This window comes from Gracilinanus agilis, chromosome 1 (assembly GCF_016433145.1).
Source record: "Gracilinanus agilis isolate LMUSP501 chromosome 1, AgileGrace, whole genome shotgun sequence".
NCBI classification, from domain to species: Eukaryota; Metazoa; Chordata; class Mammalia; order Didelphimorphia; family Didelphidae; genus Gracilinanus; species Gracilinanus agilis.
The window spans coordinates 168,575,319-168,602,914 of record NC_058130.1 but is presented as its reverse complement, the minus strand read 5'-3'; positions in this window follow the sequence as shown (position 1 = coordinate 168,602,914).

The window sequence follows — 27,596 nt, the reverse complement described above, 5'->3', positions numbered from 1 at the left end:
GCCCAGACTGCCCAATGGGAGCGCTTCTTCCCTCTCCTGTCTGGGGTAAAGGGGTGGGTCGTATACAATGTGAGGTTGGCAGTTTGAGCACTTGGTTTCTAAAAGGTTCACCAACACTGCCCTATCACTTGTTGCCTTCTTTTCTCATTGCCAGAGACACCCCTTTGTATCCCTTTGTATTTTTCTTTTAAAGCATGGTTCCTTCTTTTTAAAATGTCCTCCTTGTAATGTACTATTAGAATGGCTTCATATACTCCCTTTACATTACATGCATATAAGCCATCAATTACTGTGCTTCTTGTTTTCTTTTTTCCCATTTTTCTAGCACATAGAAGATCCAGGGGGGAAAATGTCAGGGAAGAAACAACAGCAATCATACAAAGTAGTAATTGTTTCAGGTAGAGTTTACATCAAAATCTACTCTGTTTAGCCCTGTTATGAAGACCCTGAGGCTTAGAGACATTAAGTAATTTGGCCAGTCATCCAGCTAGTGAATGACAAATCCCAGATTCAAACTCAGATCTGTTGGAATCTGCCTTATTTCTTCTATTCCACACCTGCCCTTAGGAAAGTGCACAAGAAAAATACAGTGTGTTCATTTGATCTCATTAAAAAAAAAAGCAAACCTGATCATCACCTAGGAGGACCTGGGAAGGCTTCATGGAACAGGTGGCATTTGAGCTTCCATTTTGAAGAATGGGAAGGGTTGGAACAGGCCTCTATTGTTAGAGGTCAGTGATTTAAAGCTATGAGGCACCTTAGAGATCACTCAGTTCAGAGATTCTTGACCTGGAGTCCATGGATCATGGGTAGATTTTAGAGTATGGGTGAATTTGTATGGGAAAAATATTGCATTTTTATTTTCACTAACCTCTAACTGAAATTTAACATTTTCTTTAATTGTAAATTAAAAAAAAACATTCTAGGGGACAGCTAAGTGGCTCTGTGGACTGAGAGCCAGGTTTGGAGATAGGAGGTCCTGGTTCAAATCTGGCCTCATACACTTCCTAGCTTGTGACCCTGGGAAAATCACTTAACCCTCATTGCCTAGCCCTTATAGCTCTTCTGCCTGGGAACCAATAACCAGCTTATGATTCTAAGATGGAAGATGAAGGTTTAAAGAAAAACATTCTGAGAAGAAATCTAAAAACTGTCAAATAGGCCCACGACACAGAAGGGGTTAAGAACCCTTGCTTTAGTCCCACCTTTTCATTCTATGGATGATGGAACTGAGACCCAATGAGAATAGTTAACTTGCTCAGGGCCACACAATTGGTAAGTACCCAACCTGCTGCTCTGCCTCCGAATCCAAGACTCCTTTCCCTGCAGCCCAATTTATTTTCTTGCCGGGGTTCTCCAGCTGGGGGGCCACCAGCAGTGGCTTCATCTCCCAGTCTTTTCTGTGGAGTCCACAAACATTGCCCCATCTGCTCCCACTGTCATTTGCTGCCGAATAATTCTTTTTTTATTTAAATGAGTTGAAATTGACTGAGAATATATTAGATTACTCTCTCCCTGAGGTTAGTTACTTGTAGAGATGAGAATAAACTTCACATTTAGCAGCATTTTTTTTTAATCAAAAAGGAGACAGTTCCCAAGAGAACTGGCACCCTGCCTAATGACCTTAATGAGCCACTGTAGCTGGGGTCAGATTTATCTGGAAGCTGCTGTAATGACAGGGCAGAAAGGTGTTTCGGCATTCACTTCTGGGAACCTCTGATAGCTTTGTACTCCAGCCTGTAAATAAAGCTGAATTTGATAGCCCTTGTGAATCCGTGATGAATACATTTTCCCCCTTAATCGGCAGGCACCTCCATATTGCACAGCAATTCATGAAGACCATATGACAGTCTTTAAGCATTTTAATATTTTGCAAATGATTTACCATTGGTAATGAGCAGATGATATACTCCACTTGAAGGGGCTATGGATTATCTATTAACACCAGCACATCAGAGGCAGCTGCGCAGTGACATAAGGCAGCCAATAGGGAAAGAAAAGGACAACTTGTCTTCTGGGGAAAAGGAGGGGTTGACTGTTTTGGCTGCAGGTCAGGAGATAATGCAGGTGCCTCCTGGCTTCTCTCACACAACCATGGGAAACTAGGCTGCTGTCCCCTTGCCTACATCTGCTCCAGGGCTGCTGCGACTTCTGGAAGGAAGAAGCTACAGGCTTATGCCCCATGTGGATGAGGAAGTGTGTGGGGTTGGCTGGGGGAATTCTGGACTGGGGTGGGACTAGAAATATTTGAGTGAAAATGTTGCCACTGTCTTTTGCCCTGTTTGGATCACATGTAGAGAGCATTGTGGTCAGTGGTCCATTGTATATTTTAGAAAGCAAATTGGATGGTGCCTGGAATGGTGAAGAGACTAGTTCTCTAGTCCTATTAGGATCAGTTCAAAGGACTGGGGACTGGAGGCAGTTAGGTGGCTCAGTGGATTGAGAGCCATGCCTAGAGAGGGGAGTCCTGGGTTCAAATGTGACCTCAGATATTTCCTAGCTGTATGACCCTGGGTAAGTCACTTAACTCCCATTGCTGAGCCATTATCACTCTTCTGCCTTGGAACCAATTTGACACAGTGTTGATTCTAGGATGAAAAGTAAGGGTTTTATTCATTTTTATTTTTATTTCTTAAAATTTTATCTTTGTTCAAATAACAAATTTATGTATGAGTTTTCCAAAGTTACATGATTCATATTTTCTCCCTTCCCTTTTCCCTCCCCTCTTCTGGAGTTGACAAGCAATTCTCTCCAGATCTATCTATCATCTCCAGATAATCTGATAAAGACAGCTTAGTTGATAAGGAAGTAATGGACACAAAGATCTTTTAGCTCATGCTTCCAGCTCTGTCTCTTGCAGCATGGAGTTTATTATATATACTTCAAGACTCATTCACACAAAAGAACCCCCTTGAAACTTTGCATTTGCGCAGAAACACAAATTATGTCATATCAAAGCACAATAAAGTTATAGTTTTACAAATAATTTTCCCAAGAAGATAATGCTGGATGAGAAAAAGTCTCAAGGTTAAAAATGAGCCTCACTTTATCTAAAAGTTATTTTGCCTGAGCTTGCCACTTTGTGACCTTGGGATGCCTGGAGCAGTTAGAGAGATATACCCACAGCTGCAGCTTTACTCTGCTGAGTGAAAAAAGGCTGTTAACTCATTAAGTGCTGGTTTACTAAGAACTTAGAGTTTTCCTAGAGGCTATAATGTTTTTCAATAAGAAAAGGTGTGGATCATAAAAGGGGTAAAAAGAGGAGTCTTAGTGGCTCCCAACACAATTCCACTGGGTTATACATATATTATCACTCAAAACATATTTCCATATTATTCCTTTTTGTAAGTGAAGAATCTTATAAAACCAAAACCCTGAATCATATACCCAAATAAACAAGTGGTAAATCATATGTTTTCATCTACATTTCTACTCCCACAGTTCTTTCTCTTGTAGTGGATAGCATTCTTTTTCATAAGTCCCTCAGAATTGTCCTGGAACATTATATTGCTATTAATAGCAAAGTCTATTATATTTGTACATCCAAAATATTTCAGTTACTATGTATAATGTTCTTCTGGTTCTGCTTATGTCATTCTGCATCAGTTCATATAGGTCTTTCCAGCTCTTCCTGAAATCATCCTATATATCATTCTTTATAGCACAATAGTATTCCATCACCATCATATACCACAATTTGTTCAGCCATCCTCCAATTGAGGCACATCCCTTTAGTTTCCAATTCTTTGCCATCACAAAAGTGCAGCTATAAATATTTTTGTGTAAATATGTCCTTTCCCATTAAGTAAAGTTTTAAAAAAAATTGGGAACTTTTAGACCTAAGAGAAGAATTGGTGGTGGGGCATGGCATCATCTTCCAGTAATTGAAGGGCTATTATATGGAAGGAGGATTAAACTCGTGCTTCTTTTCTTAAGAGGCTGGACCAAGGAACAAGAAACAGAAAATAAATAGAGTCAATGACTCAATGTAAGGAAAAAATTCTAAATAATTTGTTGTTGTTCAGTTGTTTGTCTTGCCCAACTCTTCATGGTCCCACTTGAGGCTTCCTTGGCAAAGATACTGGTGTAGTTTGCCAGTTCCTTCTCTAGCTCATGTTATAGATGAGAAATTGAGGAAACAGGGCCAAGTGACTTGCTCAGGGTCACACAGTAAGTGTCTGAGGCCAGATTTAAACTTAGGAAGGTGAGTTTTCCTGATTCTAGGCCCAGTGCTCTATCCAATGGGCCACCTAGCTGCCATCCCCAGCAGTCATGGCTTTCCTAAAAGAAAATGGAGTACTTTAGGAGAAAGTGAGTTCCCCATCATGGAATCTGTCAAAGTAGAGGCTAGAGTTTTAAGTGTTGTTGTAGATGGACTCATGACATCTGGAGGGAGAGACAGGAAACAGAATGAGCCAGGCTCACCAAATGTTTCTTTGACACCACCATCTTCCCTTAGACCCCAGCAGGGACTGCCCAGCAAGAGCTTTGGGAGTAACAGTTCCCTAGACTACCAACCTGGCTTCTAGTTTGGGTCCCCATGTCATCATCGAGGGAACAATCATGATGGATAAGAGATACAACTGTCTTGCCATTACCAACACTAACACCAATTAGATATAATCCCAAGAGCCCCTAAAATGGAAGCACTCCCCAGATCATAGGTCTTGTTGCTTTTCCAGCCCTCAGAGTTGTCATCCTTTAGCCTGGCAATTGCTTCTGTGGGTACTACAGTGACATCTACAGAGAACCTAGAAATGAATGTTTTTTCCACCCAGGTACATGACACTGAAAAATGGTTCGACTTCAGAAACAGATATGATTTTATCAGTGGAAGTGACATTAAAGAAGTCATTACCATCTATTTTGCTGCTGTACCCTAAGGATCATGGGACCTTTCCATCTGACTTGCAGCTGAAATTTCCTATATGTGTTGTCTCCCATGGTAGAATGTGACCTCTTCTAAAAGCAGGAGCTGTCTGTTATTTTCTATTTGTTTCCCAGGTGCTTCTCCCAGTGCTTTGCATATAGCAAGTGTTTAGTAAATACTTTTCCATTCATTCATTCATTCATTCATTCATTCATTCATTCATTCATTCATCTATCATCCATCCAACTTCCTGTCCATTCATTCATTCCTGTTCAGGGTAGAGGTTAGAAAAGGTAATTTCCAGCTCCAAGACTCTATGTTTCTGAGCTGTTTCTTTGTCACTTTGCTACTTTCTCCTGCTTGAGAGCTGATGGGCTCTAGAAGATACTGGGTTCCACCCAGGAGTGATGTGAGGCTCACATGAGATAATGGCTATAAAGCACTTCGAAAACCTTAAAGTGCGGTGTAAATGCTGGTTATTATTATTATTATTACTCTGTAAACACCAGGCTTCTCATTAGATGATGACTTCATTTTCTAAGCCTTCTCCTGCACTCCTGCTGAGCTCAAGCTATGTTTATAGAGCAATTCAGGGGTTTACAGAGAAACATTTAACAATCCAGCTCTCCCGAAGAAAGAAAGTACACATAGAAGCTTTTAGGTTTAATCTACATGAACATTTTCTTAAATCTATAAATTAATGAAACTATAAATTGAGATTTGATTTGTAGAGGAATGTCAATTATTGAGGTATAAATCCTCAAATTGAAAATATATTTATTTGTTTGTTTTTTTTTCCAAAAAAACTTATTGTACCTTGGGATCAATACTTTGTATTAGTTCCAAGGCAGAAGAGTGGTAAGGGTTAGACAATGGAGGTTAACTGATTTGCCCAGGGTGAAACATCTAGGAAGTGTCTGAGGTCGGATTTGAACCCAGGACTTCCTGTCTCCAGATCTGGCTCTCAATTCACAGAGCCTAGCTACCTCTTCACGTTGAAAATTTAATAAATGCATTGTACAAGGTGGTTAGATCTGATACTAGAAAACCACTGGTTCTACCTCTAAGGGAGAATGTCCTGGGTCTGGCAGGCTAGGGTTTCAGCACAGCCCTGGTCATTGATCTGATATGGAAAGTCAGTTGAAAAATGTTTATTAAATACCTACCATGTGTCAGATACTGTGTTAATCACAGGGAATTCAGATACAAAAAAGAAATCTAGTCCCTGTCCTCCAGGAGCTTACAATTTAATTTAGAAAGGCAACATAAAAAAGGAAGCTGAAAATTGGCAGTGGGAAAGGTTATTCAGGTAAGGGTATGATCAAGAAGTCTAGAAAAGTCCAAAGGAGTGCAGCCTCATGGGAAATGAAGAGATGGCTTTCCTGAGTCCCCTTTCTAAGTGGAGGTTTTTGGATTCCTATCAGAAGGGCAGATGTTATTGATTAGGTGTGAGTACTGAAAAAAGATAATATTAGGAATGGGAATAATAATAAACTGGGTCACCTTCACACTTCACAAGAGAAGAACAGACAGCGGAACACAGGTAAACTAATAGGGATGTGAGGTTTGGGAATGGCAGTTGGTCAGTAACTACCGACCTGCCAACCAGGGAAAACCAGTGAAGTGGGTTCTTTTAACTAAGAAGAGACAAGAAGTGCTAACAAACTGGGTTTATTTGTAATAACTGAGGGAGGTAGGGAGTGGGGTATTTCTATTCTAAAGAATAGCCTAATAGTTTAACTAACTAGATTTCTAACTAAGTTGGTCTCTAACTAAACTAGAAGGGGCTGAAGAGGGGATCTCACAGTACAGGCTCAGAGATGCTCCAAACTGGTCAAAGATGTTACAGGGCAAGTTCAAAAGCAGCCAGCTACTTCAAAGCAGACTCCAGGGAGTAAGGAAGATTGATCTGCTGTCTACCAACAGATAACCTAGTCCTTTCCTCAACCTAGGCCACGATGTCTCCTTGAAGAATATTCTTCTCAGCAGAATCCCCACACAGACAGCTCCTTGGATATTTGGCAAAAGCTGGACCACACAGCCACACAACACCTCCTTTCCCCAGCTTGGTCAAACTCCCACACCTTTTCAAAATCCCGGCTCCATTCCATTACAGATCTCTTAGGTCTTTGGAGTCAACCTGGAAGCCAGGGTGCTACTGCTTAATCTTCCCATTACAGTACCAAGGCTGATTCAATCTTGCACGTGATGAGATTTCCCAATTATGGGATCCCTAGAGGCATGATGTAGGTCTAAAGAAACCCAATGAAATGCAACCAGTTGGAAAATGAAGACCAAAACCAAACTCCAGAAAAGGCAAGATGTCTGAGGATGAATATCAAAGAATTCTGGCTAGTCTAAAATGTGGATCCAATATATGGATAGGCTTTAATTAAAGGGGTTGATGAGGAAATATCCATTGCTTTGCTCTTATCTAGTTTCCACTTTGGATTAAGAAACCAAACCTGCAAAAGTCCAAACTTACTAAATAGAGAAATTTGGGATAGACAGTATAGTGAAATGAGTGCACCTTTCAGTTCTCAATCTATGAACCTATTATTATATGTATTACTTATAATTTTTCACTTACAATTTTTTTACTTAAGTCACAGCAGAATTCCTTTATTATTAATAAGTATCAGTAGTCTCTATAATTCCTTTATTAGGTGGTATAGTAGATAGATTACCAGACATGAAGTCAGGAAGACTCATCTTCCTGAGTTCAAATCTGGCCTCAGATACTTACTGTGTGGCTCTGGACAAGTCACTTAACTCCATTTGCCTCAGTTCTTCATCTGTAAAATGAGCTGGAAAAGGAAATGGCAGAACACTCCAACATCTTTGCCAAGAATCCCAAATGGGATCATGAAGAATTGAATACAACTGGACAACAAAAAATTCATTTACTAATTCATTACTTATTGGCTGATGACATTTCTCCTACTCTGTCCTTGAGCTATTGATATTTATCTTTTTTATGTGTATATATTCTGTTTCTTCAATTAGACTGAAAGCTTCTTGAGGGCAGGCATAGATTTAGACTATTATTTAATTAGTATGAGGAATTCCTAACATGGAGCCTCTCTACTCATGCAGACCAGTAACTTGTTTATAACTTTTATTCTTAAAAAGTTACCCATGGTATTGAGTAAGCTTTCATTGATTTGCCAGTTTTTACACAGATAGGACTTTGTCAAAGGTAGAACTTGACTCAAGGTCTTCCTGACTCCAAAGTTGGCTCTATCCATTGTCCCATGAGGCCTCTCATCTCTTTTACTTAAATATTTATTATTTGTATTTATGTTTGCTTCAGAGAGACAACATGTAGTGGATAGTGAGTTGGACTTGGAGCAAGGAAGACGGGTTCAAATCCCTCCTCTGACACATCCAGGCTATGTGATCCTAGGTAAGTCACTTAATCTCTCATTGTTCTAGTCAATTCCTTATGGTTATAAGTTGTAGAAAGGATTTACTAGATGGAATTTCCTGGCCCAGAAGTTCCCTATATTAACGAAATAACAGATCTAGAGTCTATCTCCTTTATCTACTTATCTATCAATCATCTATCTATTTATACATTTGTTTGAATATTTATTTACCTACTCATTCATTTATTCATTCATTTATATCTTGCCTACTTCTAAAAAGATCTGAGATAGCTTATATCTTATATTTCCTTCTATTTCCCATAACGACCACCATAAATACTTGAAATTTAGGAGCTATTGTTAATTCTACCTTCAAAATAATTTTCACATTTGTCCCTTTCCATTTCCATGGTTACTACCCTAGATCAGGCTCTCATTCTCTTTCTCTGGGCTATTTTAATAGCCTCCTAATTGACCTCCTTGCTTTCAGTCTCTCTCCTTTCCAATCTGTCTTTCAAAAAGCTACAAAAATTATCATCCTAATGCACAGGTGTCATCATATCACTCTCTTGCTAAACAACAACAACAACAACAACAAAAACCTTCAATGGCTCCCTATTGCATTTAGACATGTGTTATACAGAGAGCTGGGTTTGTAATCCAGAAAACCCAGGTTCAAATCCCTCCTCTAATATTTGCTAACTGTATGATCTTTAATAAGTCACTTAAACCTTCTGATTCACAGTTTACACTTATATAACTGGGGATAATGCTATCTCTACTATCTACCTCATAAAGTGGTTATGAGGATTAAATGAGACAAAATGTTTGTTAAAGGGCTCTGTGAAATTTGAAGTACTGTGGAAGAATTAGTTATTAACATGATGCTAATCTACTAATATAAAATTAAGAAAGAAATATTTAATACTAATGAGATTTACCATTAATGAGGGGACAGGTCAAGAATGTCATCATTCAGTGTACTAAAGTTTGATACATACTTGGTAAAGAAAATTTCCTGTATTGATTCAAGGTGGAGGGATGAAGAAATAGAAATAGGGAAAGAAGAGAGAAGGAAGGTGATGAAGATGAAGAAGAAAAGAACATAAGGAGAGTGATGGAAAAATGAGGAGGAATATGGAAAAGATAGAGGAAGAGGGAAGAGGAGAGAGAAAGGAGCAAGACAAAAGAGATGGAAGAAAAGGAAATGAAAGAAGAGAATAGAGAGAGGAGAAAGATGGAGGAGGAGAGAAAGGAGAGAGATAGAAGAGGACAGGCAAGATGGGAGAATAGGAGGGAAATATGGGAAGAGAGGAAGAAAGTTAGAAGAGAATGAAAAGGTAGATGGTAAATGGGTGGGGAGGATAAAAAGAGAAAGGCAGAGAGTAGAAAAAAATAGGGAAAAGGAGAAAGATAGAGGAAAAGGGAAAAAGAGGAAGAGAAAGAAAAAGGAAAGGATAATGGAATAATTTTCCTGCCTCTGTTTTTAGATGTGACTAGCTGTGACTCTGTGGTCTTTAAATATGACACTCATCTTTCTCAGAGTTGCTCCCTGACCAGCAATAAGGAATATGGGGATAAGAACCAGAGTCACTGCCTTATTATGTCCCCTTCACCAGTCAAAGAAGACTGCAGCAGTTCTGCCTGCCTAGCATGCAGAAAACGAACTCTTGCCTCTTTGTGGAATGGTCTCCAACTCAGAAATATAGAGGCTGTTCATACCTATGGTAGGGTTAGTTTTCACTTAAGTTTACAACTATTCCCTTGCCTAAGCCATAAGGAGTATGCTAGCACCTAGATAGTGTTGCTGTCTTGTTTTCCTACCAAAACCATTTCTCATCCAACTCTGGAAAATCCCTATAGACTCCCTTGACTGTTCCAACCTTCACAAATAATTGTTATCTAAATTGTATTTATTTCTATATTTAAAATCTTTATCTTCCATCTTAGAATACTAAATATTGGTTCCAAGGCAGAAGAGTGGTAAGGGCTAGGCAAATGGGGTTAAGTGATTTGCCCAGAGTCACACAGCTAGACTGTGTCAGAATTCAGATTTGTACCTAGGACCTCTTGTATCTATCCTTTGAGCCACCTTGATACTCCTAAACTTTACTTTTTTAATTCAATATTTTATTTCAACTCTACATTTTCCTCTTCTTACTCCTTCTTCCCATTGAGAAAGCAATAAAAACAAAATCCCTTTTACAAACATGCAATATCAAGAAATACAAATTCTCATGTTGGCATTGCCCCCCAAAAATATGCCTCACTATACATTCTGAGTCTATTACCTCTCTATCTGGTAGTATGTTTCATCATAAATCCTCTGGAATTGTGGTTGATCATATTCATCAAAATTTCTAAGTCTTTCAAAGATAATTGTCTTTATGATATTGTTGGAATTGTATAAATTGCTATCCTAGTTCTGCTCACTTCACTGCATCAGCTCATACAAGTCTTCCCAGGTTTTTCAGAAACCATTTCCTTATTGTTGCTTTTAGCCATTCTTCAATTGATGGACACCCCATTGGTTTCTAATTTTTTGCCACCATGAAAGGGGCTGTTACAATACTTATATATATTTGGATCTTGTTCTTCTTTCTTTTTAGTATCTTTGAGGGAGGGTATAGACATAGTAGCAATTTCACTGAGTCAAAGGGGCTACATAATTTCATAGCTTTTTGGGTATAGTTCCAAATTGCTTTCTAGAATGACCAAACCAGTTCAGAATTCCACTATCTGAATTGATGTGTCTAGTTCTCTAGGGCCTCTCTAGCCTTCATCATTTTCTTTCTTTTGCTTAACATTGCCAATCTAATGGGTATGCAATGTATTACAAACTCAGAACAGTTTTAATTTGTATTTATCCAATTATTAGTAATTTAATGTTTTTTTAAAGTGACTATTAAAATGTTTGATTTCTTCCTCAAAAAACTACTTATTCATATCCTTTGACCATTTATCAATTGGGAAATGGCTCAATTCTTATAAATTTCTCTCAGTTTCTTATGTACCTTAGAAATTAGGGGGAACCTGGGTGACTCAGTAGATTGAGAGTTAGGCCTAGAGACAGGAGGTCCTAGGTTCAAATCTGGCCTCAGACATTTCCTAGTTGTGTGATCTTGGGCAAGTCACTTAATCCCCATTCCCTAGCCCTTCCCACTCTTTTGCCTTAGAACCAATACATGGTATTGATTCTAAAATGGAAGGTAAGAATTTAAAAAAAAAAAAAAAGAAAGAAATTAAACCATCAGAGAGATTTGCTGTAAAGATATTTTTCTTTCTTTCTTTCTTTTTTTAAAAACCCTTACCTTCCATCTTGGAGTCAATACTGTGTATTGGCTCCAAGGCAGAAGAGTGGTAAGGGTAGGCAATGGAGGTCAAGTGACTTGCCCAGGGTCACACAGCTGGGAAGTGTCTGAGGCCAGATTTGAACCTAGAACCTCCCATCTCTAGGCCTGGCTCCCAATCCACTGAGCTACCCAGCTGCCCCCTGTAAAGATATTTTTTCTGAGTTTTCTAGTTCTCCTGCAATTTTAGTTGCATTGGTTTTGTTTATGCAAAACCTTTACAATTTTATATGATAAAATTGTCCATTTAATTTCTGTAAATCTCTTTATCTCTTATTTGGTCATAAACTCTCCCCCAATCCATAGATTTAACAGGTAATTTCTGTGATGTTCCTCTAATTTGTTTAGGATGTTACTCTCTATGTCTAAATTGTGTACTTATTTAGATCTAGTCTTGGTATAAATTATGAGATGTTAGTCTATACCCAGTTTCTGCCAGACTGTTGTCCAGTTCTCCCAACAGCTTTTGTTGAATAGTAAGTTCTTGCTCCAAACTATAGGTTTATCAAACACTAGGCTACTATGTTTATTTGCTTCTGTATATTGTGTATATACTCTATTCCACTGAGCTAGCTCTCTATTTCTTAACCATTATCAAATTGTTTTGAATGATTATGGCTTTGTAGTGTCATTTGAGATCTGGTATTATTATGTCCCTTCCTTCTCACCCCCTCCACCAGATTAATTCTTTTGATATTATTGATATTTGGATCTTTTAGAATAATTTTATTATTGTTTTCTAGCTTTATAATCAGTAGTTTGATTAATATAGCACGGAATAAGTCAATCAATTTAGGTAGAATTGTCAGTTTTACTATATTGGCCCAGGTTACCCATGAATAATTAGTATGTCTCTAATTATTTATATTTTTTGTATAGAATGTTTTGTATTCATGTAGTTCCTATGTGTGTTTTGATAAGTAGATTCCCTATTATTTTATACTATCTGTAAATATTTTTTATGGAATTTCTCTTTCTCTTTCTGTTGCATTTTGTTCCCCAAATACAGAAAAACTGATAATTTATGTGGATTTATTTCTTCTTCATTGATTGTGAATTCTCCTTTATCATTTTTAATACTGCTCATTTGATTTTTTCTTTTTAAAAATCAAGTTTACTAATCATTTATCTGTTTTTTTATTTTTAATACAAAAAAACTAGCTCCAAATTTAATGAATTAATTCAATGGTTTTTCATTTCAATTTTTAAATCTGTTCTTTGGTTTTAAGGATTTATATTTTGGCATTTAATTGTTTTAAAATTTGTTGGTTTTCAAGTTTGTTTTTAGTTGCATGCCTAATTTATTGATCTGTGCTTTCTCTTTTTTATTGATGAAAATGTCTAGAGATATAAAATTCCCCCTAAATACTTATTTGACTGCATCCCCCAAATTTTTATATTTTACTTGTTAGTGCACAAATCTTTAGTATTGAGTCTAAATCATAAGATACCTTTTAGCAAAATGTAATTCCCTGTTTATCTCTTTTAATAGATCTTTTTGCTATTTTTTTCTGAAATCATGAATGCTATCCTTTTTTTTTTCAGCTGTAGTATTATAAATTTTGCCACAAATCCTTATTTTTAGTCCTGTGTGTGAATCTTTCTTTTTCATGTATGTTTCCTATAAACAACAGGTTGTCTCATTCATTTTGCTACCCCCTATCATTTTAAGGGTAGGCACATCCCATTCACATTCAAAATTATGATAATTAATTGCTTATTTCCCTTTATATGCCTTTTCTTCTGCTTGTTTCTTATCTCCTAGGTTTTATTTGCTTCTGACCAATCCCTCTTATTCTATCATTCCTCTTATCCTCTATCCTCTTTTCCTTTAGTTTATTTCCATTTTCTTGTGGGTTAAAATATATTTCTGTACTCAACTCTCTCTGTGTATTGTTCCTTCCTTTGACCAGTTCAGATGAAAGTCAGGTTCTAGTGTCACCTTCTACCCTCTCCCCACTCCTTGCTCTTCTATGTTGTAAAGACTTCTACTTATGTGAAATGATTGTCAGTGCTGACTCATGGGGTCTGACTGGAGACAAATGAGATAAGAGTGATGGTGGTATAGCGAAAACTTTATTGGAGGAAAGGAGGGAAGAAAGGAGCAGTGAGGGAGAGAGGTCTCATGCCAGGAGAGGTGGCTACAGAGTCCCCTGGGTGGGGGGAGTGATGGGAGAAGGGAGGTGAGGGGGAGATTAGTGCCAGCAAAGATGGCTGCCCAGTTTTCATCTGAGTGGATATGGGTCCATCCTCTTATAGGATTGTTGTCAGGAATGAGGTAATACCTGTGTTGCCTCCATTGGTCCAGTTGGGCTACTTGGATCAAGTTTATAGGATGATTCTGAGGGAGTGGGGAATCTCTGTCACTGGGGCGGAGGGGCTAGTTCCAGGCTGCTGGTCAGTCATGCAGGAAGTCATTTGTCCAGGCCTGACAGAAAAGTCCTGCTATTCTGCCAGGTTTCACTGGGCCTTTGTTACAGGTTCTGGGAGGGGGGCACTGTTAGTTTCAGTAGGGATTGGGGGAAGAGGGTTTTGGTCTCATGGTCTAGCAATTATATTCCCTATTCTTTCTTTCCTTTCCTTCTTCCCAGTCTATTCCTCTTCCCTTCCTTTCCCATTTTTTTCTGGTAATATAAGCAAAACATAACAATCATTCCCAGAACCTCTGTCTAATTAGATTCCCTCTATGACCCATTATCAAGATAGATTTCTGATGGGGATAAATATTTCATCTCCCCATATAAGAGCTTTGCTTAGTCCCTTATGATAACTCACTCATGTTTGCCAGTATATGTTTCTTTAGAATCCTATATATCCCAAATTTCTACTCAGCTTTGGCCTTTTCATTATGCATGCTTGGAAGTCCCCTATTTAATTAAATGTACACCCCTCCCCTCCTTACCACCTCCTCCCTCAATAGGATTATATTCAGTTTTTCTAGATAAATTATTCCTGGTTGTAAGGTTAGATCTTTTGTTTTCTGTAATATTATATTCTAAGCTTTCCACTGTATAATTGTGGCTAATAAATCTTAAGTGATTCTGCCTGTGGTTCTTTGGTACTAGAATTCTTTCTTTTTACCTGCTTGTATTATTTTTTATTTGACCTGAGAACCCTGGATTCTAACTATAATATTCCCAGGAATTTTCATTTTGGGATTTCTTTCAGTAAGTGATGAATGGATTCTTTCAGTTTCTACTTTACCCTCTGTTTCTAAAAGATCTGGGCATTTCTGTTATGATTTCTTGAAATATAATGTCTAAGCCACACACCCCTTTTTTTGGCCATGACTTGTGAATAGTCCAATGATTCTTTTTTTTCCTAATGAAATCTATCTTAGTCTAATAGTTCTTAAATTACCTCTTACTGACCTCCTTTGGAGGTCATCTTTTTTTGTTATGTTACCTTATATTCTGTTTGAATATTTTTTCATGTCCCATAGAGGAGTCATTAGCTCCTATTTGGTCAATACTAATTTTCAGTTAATTATTTTATTGGTAATGTTTTATACCTTTCATTCCAAGCTGGTAATTCTCTTTATAGTATATATATATATATATGTATATATATATATATATGTATATATATATGTACATATATGTATGTATATATATATTTTAAAATATATAATTTGTATATATATAATTGATATATTTCTTTCATTTCCTTTCTCCTTTTTCCTTTGCCCTCTCATTTGACTTTAAAAATCATTTTTAGTTTTTAAAAAATCTTGCTTTGTCTCATAGAAATTCTGCTTGGATTTGTGTCTAAGGTTCATTTTTCTTTAAAGTTTTAATAGTAGACCTTTTTGGTCATTATTTTTTTCTGGGTTTGTGTCTTGAACTTCTTTGTTCTCATAATATCTCTTTATGGTGGGATTCTTTTTTCCCAGCTCTCATCATCCACCACACTTTTCAACTGCAGTTTACATTAGGGCCAGGCTCTGTGCCCTTCTGGGGGAAATGTCTTAACTGAGATTCTCTCCTTCTACTGCTTTTACAACCCAGGCAGGGGACTTGCAAGCTTCTGTACTTTCAAATAATATGATCTGTGAGCAATATCAGCTCATTGCCTTCCTGGTCTGGGCTCAGCGAGTTTCTGATCCAGGTTTGGGTCTATAGATATATCTCTGTTTGGAATTTAGATACTGGGTTGGACAGTTATTGGGAATCTCTGCAGGTTCAGAGTGACTAAACTTGGAAACTTCTTTGGTCTAGGATCCTTGCTCTGTTATTCCATTGTAGGATTTAGCTTGAGCTGGAGGCTAGAACTGGGGTCCTCCTCTGTTCTTGGAATCAAGACCATTCAGCTTCTCTAGTTGTTCCTCATTTAGTACACAACTATGTTCCACAATCCTCTCTGCTACCTCTAGGTGTGGGTTCCCTCCTCAGTTTTCCCTGAATCTATGACTGGGTAGCAAGTGACACAGTCTCCAGATGGCACCATTTCCTATACCCTGTGCTAGTTCAGGGATAACTTGACAAAGTTTCCTATTTCAGTGCTTTCTGGTACCCAGGCTCAGTCTTTTTTTGTACTTGGCCTCCAGAATACTCCACATATGGTGTTGTCCTGGCCAGGTTCTGTTTCCAATGTCTGCAGGCCTCTCTGACTCTTTTCCTAAGCTGTAAAAACTTGGTAAAAATTACTCACTATGACTTCTTTTTGGATTTCCTGTTCAGAATTTTGAATGGTGTGTTTTCTAGATCTTTGTGGAGGAAGTTTGGTAGTAGAACTAGGTTGTGATTTTTCCTGCTACTTTGCCATCTTGATTCTACTTCTGAATAAAGAAACAAAGAATGAATCAAAGATTTGGGACTGTTTCTGTGGGGCCAAATAGTTGGGAGAAGAGGGAGGAGAGAAGGAAGCTCTTTCCCCTTATTACATGATATCACCAGTTGTCAGTGAAAGAGTCACTTCATCTGTCAGGCATAAATACCACAAAAAGTCCAAACTGGTGCTGTCATACCATTTTGGAAACTCTGACAGTCTACCTAGGCAGCCAATTGGAAAAAAGTTTTACCAACCGTATAGTGTGCCAAGGCACACTATGTGGACAAAATGTCCACATTTGTTCCAGTCTTCATTAGGTTCTCTTGGAAACAGCTTCTTACCTCTCCACATAAAGAAATGCCCTTTCAGGCAGCGTGACACTATGTCAGACCCCCATTACACATTCATTACAGATTCAGGAACTAAGGCTCAGAGTGGCAAATGAATAGTCCACAGTCATGCTTCTAATAACTATTGGAGGTGGTATTTGGATTTAAGTCCCCTTGATAGCAAATCACGTTCACTTTCCACTATAGTATACTTCCTTTCTCAGCTACCATCACAAATCATATTAAATGTATTTACAATCCTTTGGTTGGCTTGGCACTGGGAAATTTGCCACCAGAAGGATGGGTTTTATACCTAAGTGAATAATACTAGCTGAGCTCAGAAGATTATAGAATGACCTTTTTGGCCAACCAGACAATATGTCTCAATAAGATATCAAGTAAAAAGTACTGATTTCATCCTCAATACAAGTGGATCTTTTGTTATAATATGTTTCATATGACTACTATGGTGCACAGAAAAATAAATTTATGATGCAAGATTGATTAAGAGAGGTTTGTTTGTGGCTAATTTTATTTTATTTAAAATTTTTTTCCATGGTTACATGACATTTGTTGTCTTCCTCCCTCTATCCTCCCCCCTCCCAGAACTGACAAGCAATTTCACAGGGTTATACATATATTTTAAATTTTATTTGTTAATTTTTAATTTTTTGTGGCTGATTTTAAAATTCGACTGCCAAATACCCTGAGATCTACCCTGAAGACCCTGGGACCCAACAACAGCCCCAGGGCCTCCTTACACTTGGATTTCTGGATGCCCTGAGGAGTAAAGGGTATTGAGGACCAAACTCAGCTCTCTAGAGCTGGGTAGAGACCTTAAAACTTCTAATCACCTATCTTTATAAATGGAAACTTTACCCTTCCATAAGTACTCTGGACTCATTCCTCAATGGTTAGAATACTTCCAATATCTCTCATACTCTTTCCTTCCCAGTGAAACAGATACCCTGGTCACTGAAAAATAATAACCCCCTCCCTCATTCTTAATGTACATCCTTTCACTCAAATTAACTTAAGTGAAAAGTTGTATGCTTGGATCTGTAATCAGACTCTAACAGTTCTTTCTCTGGAGGTGGTTAGCATTCTTTCTCATAAGTCCTTCAGAATTGTTCTAGATTATTGTATTGCTAATAATAGCTACCTCTTTCACAGTGAATTCTTCCATATAATGCTGTTATATGTTATATGTTATATGTTATAGCTCCTGGTTCTGCTTATTTCACTCTGTATCAGTTCGTGTAGGTCTTTCCAGCTCTTTCTGAAATCATCCTGTTCATCATTTCTTACAGCCATAACTCTCCCTCTAATGTTATCATTCAATAACTTTCTTTACTTCAAAGTTGATTCTATCCAAATTTATATCCCAATTCATACCCTGGTGGCTGTTATCTATTGAGCCCCTAGGATATTCTCTCTCCTTTCTTGATAAACACAGAGGCTTTCTCATATGTTCCCTCTCCCTCTAACTCTTGACTTCAACATACATTTTGATACGTCCTCAAATACCTTAACATGCCATTTCTTTAATCACTCAAGTTCCATGACATACTCCTATATATTCAGAATCATGCTGGGACAATTAAATCCTTGATCTTACCCTCATTTCCGTTGTTGGTGCTTTACTAACATCACTTTCCAATCTTTACTTTTTTAACCCTTATCTTCTATTTAAGAATCAATACTTAGTACTAGCTCCAAGGCAAAAGAGTGAAAAGGGCAAGGCAATTGGGGTTAAGGGACTTGACCAGGATCACACAGCTAGGAAGTGTTTGAGGCCAGATTTGAGCCTAGGGCCTCTCATGTCCAGGCCTGGTTCTCTATCCACTGAGCCATCTAACTGCCCCAAGCCTTTACTTCTTAGTGAATCTATTTTCTTCCCTCAAGTTCTTTCCTTTCTTGTCCTTATCGCTAGTCATACCTTGACAAAACACAACCTTGATTTATTCTTGTTAGGTGGCACAATGGATAGAATGCTGGACTTAAAGTTGGGAAGACTTGAATTCAAATTCTACCTTAGTCAATCTCTTGAAGACTTGGTTTTTTCATCTGTAAAATGAAAACAATAATAGCATATACATCATAGATTAAATGAGATAATGTATCTAAAATGCATTACCAACTTTGAAGTGTTATATAAATACTAATTATTATTGTTTGCCTCCTTCACTCATATGAACTGGAGAAAGTCACTAAACTATGTTGATTGGGTCATTTATAGATTTATGTTTAATTTCAACTGTGTCTTTACTACTGCAAGGCAATCCATTTACTCTTTTCTAATTGATTCTCTAATCCACTCAGCACAGCAACTGTTCTGAACTTTCCCTCATCCTCAAATCTCTTACGACATTCAACCCCCCCTCTCCTCTTAGTTGAGATGTGTTCACTTTGCTTTTCTGAGAAAAATCAAGGCCATTAACCATGAGATTTCTTTCTCTCACCTTAACTCACATCTTTCTAACATCATCTCTCAGGATCTCATAATTTATTCTCTTCTGGAGAGGTAACCTTTCTTCTTTCCAAGGCCAACTCCTTGTACCCCATCCCTTCACATCTTCTACAGTAAAACTCACCTGCTCCCATCTTCTCTGGCTGATTGTCTCTTAAATAATCCCTCCTCTTCTAATTGTGAATCTCTCCTTATAAATTGGTTATTTCCCTGGTGCCTAAAAATATAATAGTAAGAGCTAGGGTTTATATAGCACCAACTATATGTTGTTGTTGTTGTTCATCCTTCATTTTAAAGAGGACCAATGACATTATGGAATGATGTCTTGACTTGCTCATAAATTGGATTTAAGTAAGACAGAGTTGGCACAAAGTGATCTGCCTTATTCTTTCCTCCAGTCATTGAAGCACAATTGCAAGATAAAAATCAGGACTATTGGTTATGGTTCAGGTTGTAGTAGATAACTTTGGTATCTTCGACATCTGATCAAGCTCTAAGCATGCCATAGCACCTACTTCCGCCATCTTCATGGCCACTGGAACAAATTATTATCATCTGCCCATTCTGTTGGGGATTTCTTCACATGCTTAGGATAGACCCCCCCTTTAACTCACATATAGGTGTGAGGCTTTTTAGTTACTTTCAACCTGTTTTAGCCCTTCTGCTGAGGTGTTTTTACTGTGGTGTGGCCACTGTACATGCTTCTTGAAGCCACAGGTGAGAGTTGAGTGACAAGTAAACGTCAAAGGTAGATGATGAGCAGCCCTGAAAAGGACTTGGGAGCCCTTATATCAAAGGTACGAGTCTTCCCTCCATACCACATTCACCTCACTATGTGCTAGTACCATGATAAGCCCTTTACAAATATCTTATTTGATCCTCATAACAATGCTGTGAGATAGGTGTTATTATCCCTATTTTACTGATGAGGAAAGTGAAACAAACCCAGTATTGCACAGCTAATAAGTATCTGAGAGGAGATTTGAACTTGGGTCTTTCTGGCTACAAGAGCAGCACTCTATCCAATGCACCACCTAGCTGGCTCCTGTTGGGGGAAGAGGGACTAGATATAACCAAATATATAGAGTGGAAATTCATGATGGGGGCAATGGTTTTACAAGGACTCAAATATTTATTTTCCAGATATCTCAAAAGGAGGAAGATCACAGGGGTTCATGGACTACTTTACCCATCCTGCTACCCCAGGACTTGGAAGACACTAATGATTACTTAATCATATGACTATTTTCTAGTCCCCACAAATCTATGAGAACAGTAAATGGACGCCTCAAGGATATCCTGGATGAAAACATTTGGAGGGAAGAGGCACCCTTTTACAGATGATTTACTGCCACAAACTACATCAATTCTGGAATTACAGTACAACAGACCACATTTTACCCATCAGCCTAGATGATCTGCTTCTCTCTGCTTTTATCATCAGCCTGCAGGCAACTTCAAAATGACAGAAAGGCTGGGACAGTTCTCAGGGTTATTGCCCATGTCTGCCTCTTTCTGGCCCTATGAAACACTGCCCATTTTGGTCCCAACAACCTGAAGGCCAAGGATATTAGATCTCATCCTCCCTCAGGGTTTTTCAGTATTTTTAAGGAGATTGAGGGGGTAGGATGTCTAAACTCTCTGCAAATGGCTCCAGTCCCCATTCATAGTATTCCTTCAAGTGTAGGGGAGATTCCCCTATACCTCAATTCCATTAGCCATTAACAATTAGATTGTATTTTATATAGAAATATTTACTCAAATACATACCACAAATATACAAACTTACTCCCCCAAGATGTGTGTGTGGGGGTATAGTTGCCCTTCCTCTTGCACCTTGTTAGTTTCTGGGGAAAGGAACAGGATTAGGTTCATGGCTTATCCAAGTTCCCATAAGCACAGTCCCATTTCCATGTCCAAAAATTTGAACCCCAAGTCCCAAGTACTCAAGCTTTTCAGGGTTTCCTTGCCAGGTTTCTTTGCCAAAGGATATGCAAAGGATGAGCTGATAATATCCATACTGGTTCTCAGAGGTTCATGGCTTGAACTCCTGGTCCCTTGGGGATCACCCAGATAATACAGAAAAGAAACAAACATCCCATGGCTTATTTCTTGGAGCCAGAGTAAAAGAGAGGAAGCAGGGAAAAGAACGTCCTTTCCCTCTTACCAGTTCAGTCCTTGATGCCCAAATTTTGGGTGAACTTTTAAGGATTCAGGCAGACAATCAAAGGAGGCTACTTCCACCCATGTGGTAGGGGATGAGAACCACCATTTAAGATGATCTGGACTTGCTTCAAAGGCAGCACCTCTATGTTAGGCAGACCTGACATACCCAGCCCAGTCCAGGTTACACCATTAAGTCAGATGTCCTGGCTTCCTTAATATCTGTTTTTAAAAAATTAAACTTTCTATTTTTCAGTCAAGAAAACCTTCTTTCATTCCTTCTCCTCTTCACCCACCATTGAGAATGAAAGAAAAACAACACCTCTGTTAAAAAAATGTGTCATCAAGCAAAAGTATTTTCTGCACTGGTCCCATCTAGAAAAAAATCATGTCTGAATCTGTTCTTTGAGGAAGTCTTCCTGAGTGTCTTAAAAGGAGCATTTTTCCTTCAAAGGATATGCAACACAACCAGGATGAGATACCGAGGTTTTTGGAAGTTGGCCATGACCATATTGCCCCTAGTATATGTAGAATAAGGTGTTTCCCCCAGGTCCTGGAGCCTGGAACATATGTTGAGCAGACTTAGATTACAGTGCTGTTTTCACAGGAAAAGCTGAGAGAGGTTGCTGGGCACCCTGATGTCACCTTTCATCCCTCTTCTGAGGGGGGTCCTGGAGAACCATCTCCTTCCATCAACACTGGGAGACATCCTGGTTCTATCCTCAGCTCCTTCTGGCTCATGGTATCACCTTGGACAATCTACTTCTGCTTGAACTTTTGAAGCCTATTTCCTTATGTATCAAATGCCACTACTGTACTAGATGATCTCTGAGATCCCTTCCAGCACTAACATTTTATTACTCTATGATATTCACCTCTCTTGCTGCTCGAGAATCTGTCACCGATGAGTACAATAAACACACTTCCCCACTGCAGACAGATGTTTGGTAATTATGTTTTGTTTACAAATCTTTTTTAATTAGCTATTATTTTAAGGCTTTAATTATGGCTTGTAAAAGCTTCGGGAAATGAAATTTCCTTTCAAAATATTGGAAGAATCGATTCTCTCCTTCTGGCTTGTCAATCGTGCTGGTTACCTCCCATTGACCTCTCGATAGGATGGTTCCCTTCTATTGTTGACCTTTCTGTAGGCTGGTTCCTTTCCGCTGCTATCCTCTGAAGGTTGGCTTAGCTGCTCAGACCTACCCCATCCTAGTGTCCTCTCTGTAGCCTCTTCAGGGCCACTTTTCTTCCTTTGACCTCTCCAAGGTCCTTTTGTTCTCCTTCTGCTGCATCTGGGGGGTAGTTCCCTTCTATCCTCTCTATGGGTTGTTTCCTTCCTGTAATCTCTCTGTGGGCTGGTTTCCTTCCTCTCTCAGCCCTATGGGCTGGTTCTTGTTCTCTAATCTCCCCAGGGCTCATTCCTTCCCCTTTACCTTACCTTTAGCCATGTCTAAGTCTCTCTGCCCTCATTTGGTGTTTTCTTGGCAAAGGTTGTGGAGTGGTTTGTCATTTCCTTCTCCAGCTCATTTGACAGATGAGGAAACTGAGGCAAAAAGTTAACGTGACTTACCCAGGATCACACAGTTGTTAAGTGTCTGCGTTAGACAGGAATTCAGAAAGGTGAGTCTTTCTGAATCCAGACCCAACATTATACATTGTACCACTTTCCTACCCAAAGGCTATTTCCCTGTATTTGACCTTCCCAAAGGCTTGTTCATCTCTGACCAGAGAGAGCCATTAGGGCATCATCCCATTCTTGCTACTTTCCCTTCCCCTTCCTCCCATATTGAAAAGTCCCTGTGGTTCTATTTTTCTCCATTTCCTAACACTATTCTTTGTCAGGGTTAATTTAAAAATCTCACATGCTGGGTTAAAGTGTTGTGGGAGAAAACAACACCATTATACATGTACATAAACTAATTGTATCAGTTAATACTCATAAAAAGTTTTAAGAGATTGCTAAAGACTCAGGTTTAAAAAAATTCAAATAGGTAAATTGATTACTGGCAGTTACTTGAAGACAAAGCTTTGTGAGTTAAACATCTCTCGCATTTATTAGGGGCTCTGTGATCATGTACTAGCCTAACCAACATAGGATGAGAAGGCTGAGGGCTTCAGCCTCAGGACCTTCAAATACCCTGTCTCTCCCGAATGAGGGCCCCTGCTAAAAGGAGCTGACTAGTGAAGGCCCTTTAAATCCCAAGCAGGTGCTCAAGGCAGAGTGAGGCTGAGAAGGGACACTTGAGTGGCTCCAAACTAAATGTCAGCAGAAGCTCTCTTAAGCAGCTATTGGAACAACTATTAACCTGGAAAACATCCTCCCTTTTTTCCTGTAGTCTATAGGTTCCTGAGAACTCTGCCTCACTTATCTTTTGATTTGAGTACCCAACTTTGCTCTTTGAGCATCCAAGATATGGCTATGGGCTTTCAAATTCAGATTCATGTCTTGGCTTGGCCTCATGGCAACTCGCCAGGTGTGCTATTCCTCTGGGAATAGCTTAGTCCAAGAGGAGAGTTGGTGGATTGGGAGAAAGGAATAAAAGTGACAAAGAGGCAAATTTTGACTCAATACAAGTTAAAAAAAATTGAACCTGAACTATCCAAAAGTGGAATGGATTGGTTTAAGAGGTAGTGGGTCCGGGGATCTAGGTGGCTCAGTGGATTGAGATCCACACCTAGAGATGGGAGGGCCTAGGTTCAAATATGGCCCCAGATACTTTCTAGCTGTATGACCCTGGGAAAGTCATTTAACTCCCACTGCTTAGCTTTTGACACTCTTCTGCCTTGGAACAAATACAGATTCCGAGATGGAAGGTAAAGGTTTAATAATAAATGAGGTATATCTATCACTTAATGCATATAGATACATATAATTTTATACTTATGTAGCTGTGTATATTATTTTATACGTATTAAGATGAATGTCACTTGATATACTTATAGATGTCATTTCATATATATATGTCATTTAATGCATATTTAGACATTTTTTGCATCCAGGAAGAATACCACAAATTACTACTGGGTGAAAATGGGAATTATACATTCTGTTTTGGGGGATAGAAAGGAGACAGAGCCCTAGACAATGACACGAAGCTCTTATATAAGGATATGGAGTAGGGTGGAGGGAGGGAGGAGCTCACCCTAGTCTGCCATCTGGTAATTTTCAACTTTCATTAATTATTATTGCTAAGTAGGTGCCAAGTTCTGCTGGTTTCTATGCTGCTGAGTTACTTCAAGTGCTTTTAGCACCCTCTAAATTTAGAGCTGTGAGGTAAAGTCCTTATTGCCCCACCCTAGTTATGACTCATGTGGGTTCTTTCCCAATGGCAGAACTTCAAGGCCACTTTTAGGGAATAATGTAGAGCAGGGATGTCATACATGTGACCTACTGGGCATATGCTCTTAAATACTACTCAAATGGGATTAAAATGTAATATAAAATAAATGAAAATACAATTGATTGTATATAGTGTTAATGTATAATTTTCCAAGTCAACATGCAACTTGCAGGGAACCTTATATGTATATAGTTTAGTGGCTCCTTTTTGATATGAGTTTGACATTACTAATGTAGAGGATTCTTGCTTAGGTTAGACTAGATGACCTCTGAGGACTTTCCCAATCCTGAAATTCTGTGGGCTTTTTTTGGACCAGTCAATTCAGGAATTGCTTCTTCAATGCTTTCTAGTGATTTCTTCCTGTAATCACCTCTTGCTTTGGATCGGGTTTGTCAGGATTCAGCTCCTCTGCAGTAAAAGAATTCATGTTCTTTCTTTCCTTTCACTTGTTCCATAAGAGCAATAGAAACACTCTTTCAGGTGTCTTAAATGAGATTTATTACAAATCAACCCGAGGGAGTACACAAGGGAGGAAGAGGGGAAAGCTTACATAACACATAAAAGGCATACAAGTGAAAATGCTTTTAAATATTAATCCTAATCCTCTATGCCAACTATAAGGAATTTAGTCCTTACTTTTTCCTAATTGAATTTAATTCAACAAACGTTTGTTATTCACTTATAATGTGTAAAACACCATTCTAGGCTTTAGCTAGAAAAAAGACAGAAATGAAACAGTTCTTGCCCTCAGGGAGCTTACTTTCTACTTAGGAGTAATGGTATAAATGAGTACAAGATAGTATATTAAATACACACATATGCAAAGTTAAATATATTTAATGACAAACTCAAAGAGAAAAGGGGGCACTAAACTACAAATACACAGTGGTGCCTTGATACAAGAGCACCTTAAGTCACAAGCGATTTGAGATACAAGCAGTCACGATCCAGATTTTTTGCTTTAAGTCATGAGCAGATATTTGAATCACGAGCTTCCATCACCCTCTGCTACATAGCTTGCAGAACTTTAGATTTCACAAGTTACATGAGGCTGTTTCATTTAGTCCAGTGTTTATATGGCTGTGAGCATCTGTATTGAATTGCTCTTGCTTTCTTTTTTATTTTTGTCTTTATTATCAGTTTTTTGGGGCAAATTTCTTAACGTTTGACCATGGGTCCTGACAACGGAGGAATTGAAGGAGTTATAGCAGCAGCGGCATACAGAGGTTTTGTAGGAAATTAGTGGGGAGGAGCCCGAGGTGGATGAGGTAATCAGTACAAGCGAGATTAAGGAAATGTTGAGGATTTGGGGGGGGGGGGATTAAACAGTTTATTGAAAAAACACAACCAAAACCAAAACCAAAACAAAAACAAGTTGTGCATTGGAGCTGTGTAATGATATTTGTTTTACACATTATTGAAATGTTCTGAAAGGGAGGAAGAAACAAACTTCTATGGAAAGGTTTCTGTTGAAACGGCCTCTAAGTGAAATCGAGGAAAGTGTGGCAAAACAGCCAAAATTCAATGAGGAAAATGATGATAATTAAGTAAAGTTAAAAAAATAGCAATTAAGCTTAGCAATAAAGGTATATATCATAAATAATGTGTAAGGTCAATTTTGTATTTAAATGTAGCATTACATGTGTAGAGAATAAGTTATGTTAAGCTATAGTGCATGAAATGAAAACTTTCTCCGCCAGCATCTTTGCCTGACCTTGAAGGTAAATAACATTTCATAAGTAAGTTTATTTCTTTACATTCTTTCTTATTATCTATAAATATATTTATTTGTTATTGATAAAGTACATTTTTGAATTTAAAAGCATTTACATAAAATAAAAAAAACTAGTGTGTTTTTTGGGGGGATGGAATAGATTAATTACATTTCCATTAATTTAAATGGGGAAATTCCATTTGACACATGAGCAAATTGAGTCACAAGGTTGGCTGTGGAATGAATTAAACTCGTGTGTCAAGGTACCACTGTATTGACAAAGCAGATACAAAATAAATGCGAAGAGAACACCAAGATCTTCTTTTTTAACCCTTACTTTCTGCTTTAGAATAAATACTAAGTATTTGTTCCAAGGTAGAAGAACAGAAAGGGCTAAGAAATGGGGCTGGTTGGGGGAGGAGGGTCAGTGACTTGCACAGAGTCACACAGCTAAGAAGTGTCTCACATCACATTTGAACCCAGTATCTCCCATCTCCAGCCCTCACTCTATGCATTGAACCATGTAGCTGCCCCACAGAACACTGAGATCTCGCAAGAGGGAAGACAGAGTAATCAGCACCCATACCCCAAATGAGCCTTGAAGGAAGGAAATACAGTGGTTCCAAGAGGCAGAGGAGTATAGGGTGGTCGTGATGTGAAGTGAGAGACAGACTGTTTTGAGAAATGTTGAAAAGGTAAATCCACAAACCTAGAGAAATGATTAGATGCAGGGGAGGGTGAGTGAGAGTAAGGAAGGGTCCAGGGTCAACTTTAAAATTGTACCTGGGTCGATGGAAGAGGGGCGGTGTACTTGACAGGTTAGGAGGAGGCATGCTCCTAAGAAAGGAGAAAGCTAATGAGCTCTGTTTTAGACACGTGGAGTTTGAGATACCCATGGGATATCTCCAGGGTTAGCAGGCAATTGGAGGGTGAGGTGGAGCCCAGGAGAGGAGAGTTGAATGGGTAGATTTCTGTAAAGATCATGGTAGAAACCATGGTTGCTGATGAGATGATCCATAGAAATAGTGTAGATAGAGAGGGAAGAGGAAAAAGCCCAGGATGGGGATCTGGGGTGCCACAGCCAGAGTGGGGAGACATGGATGGTGAACTTTCAAAGGAAACAGAAGACATAAGAACGTGAAACACTGGTGGGGACTCTAGGGCTTTTATTTGGTAAGAAAGACCCTGTCTCTGGAATGATGGTGGTACTCGGTATGA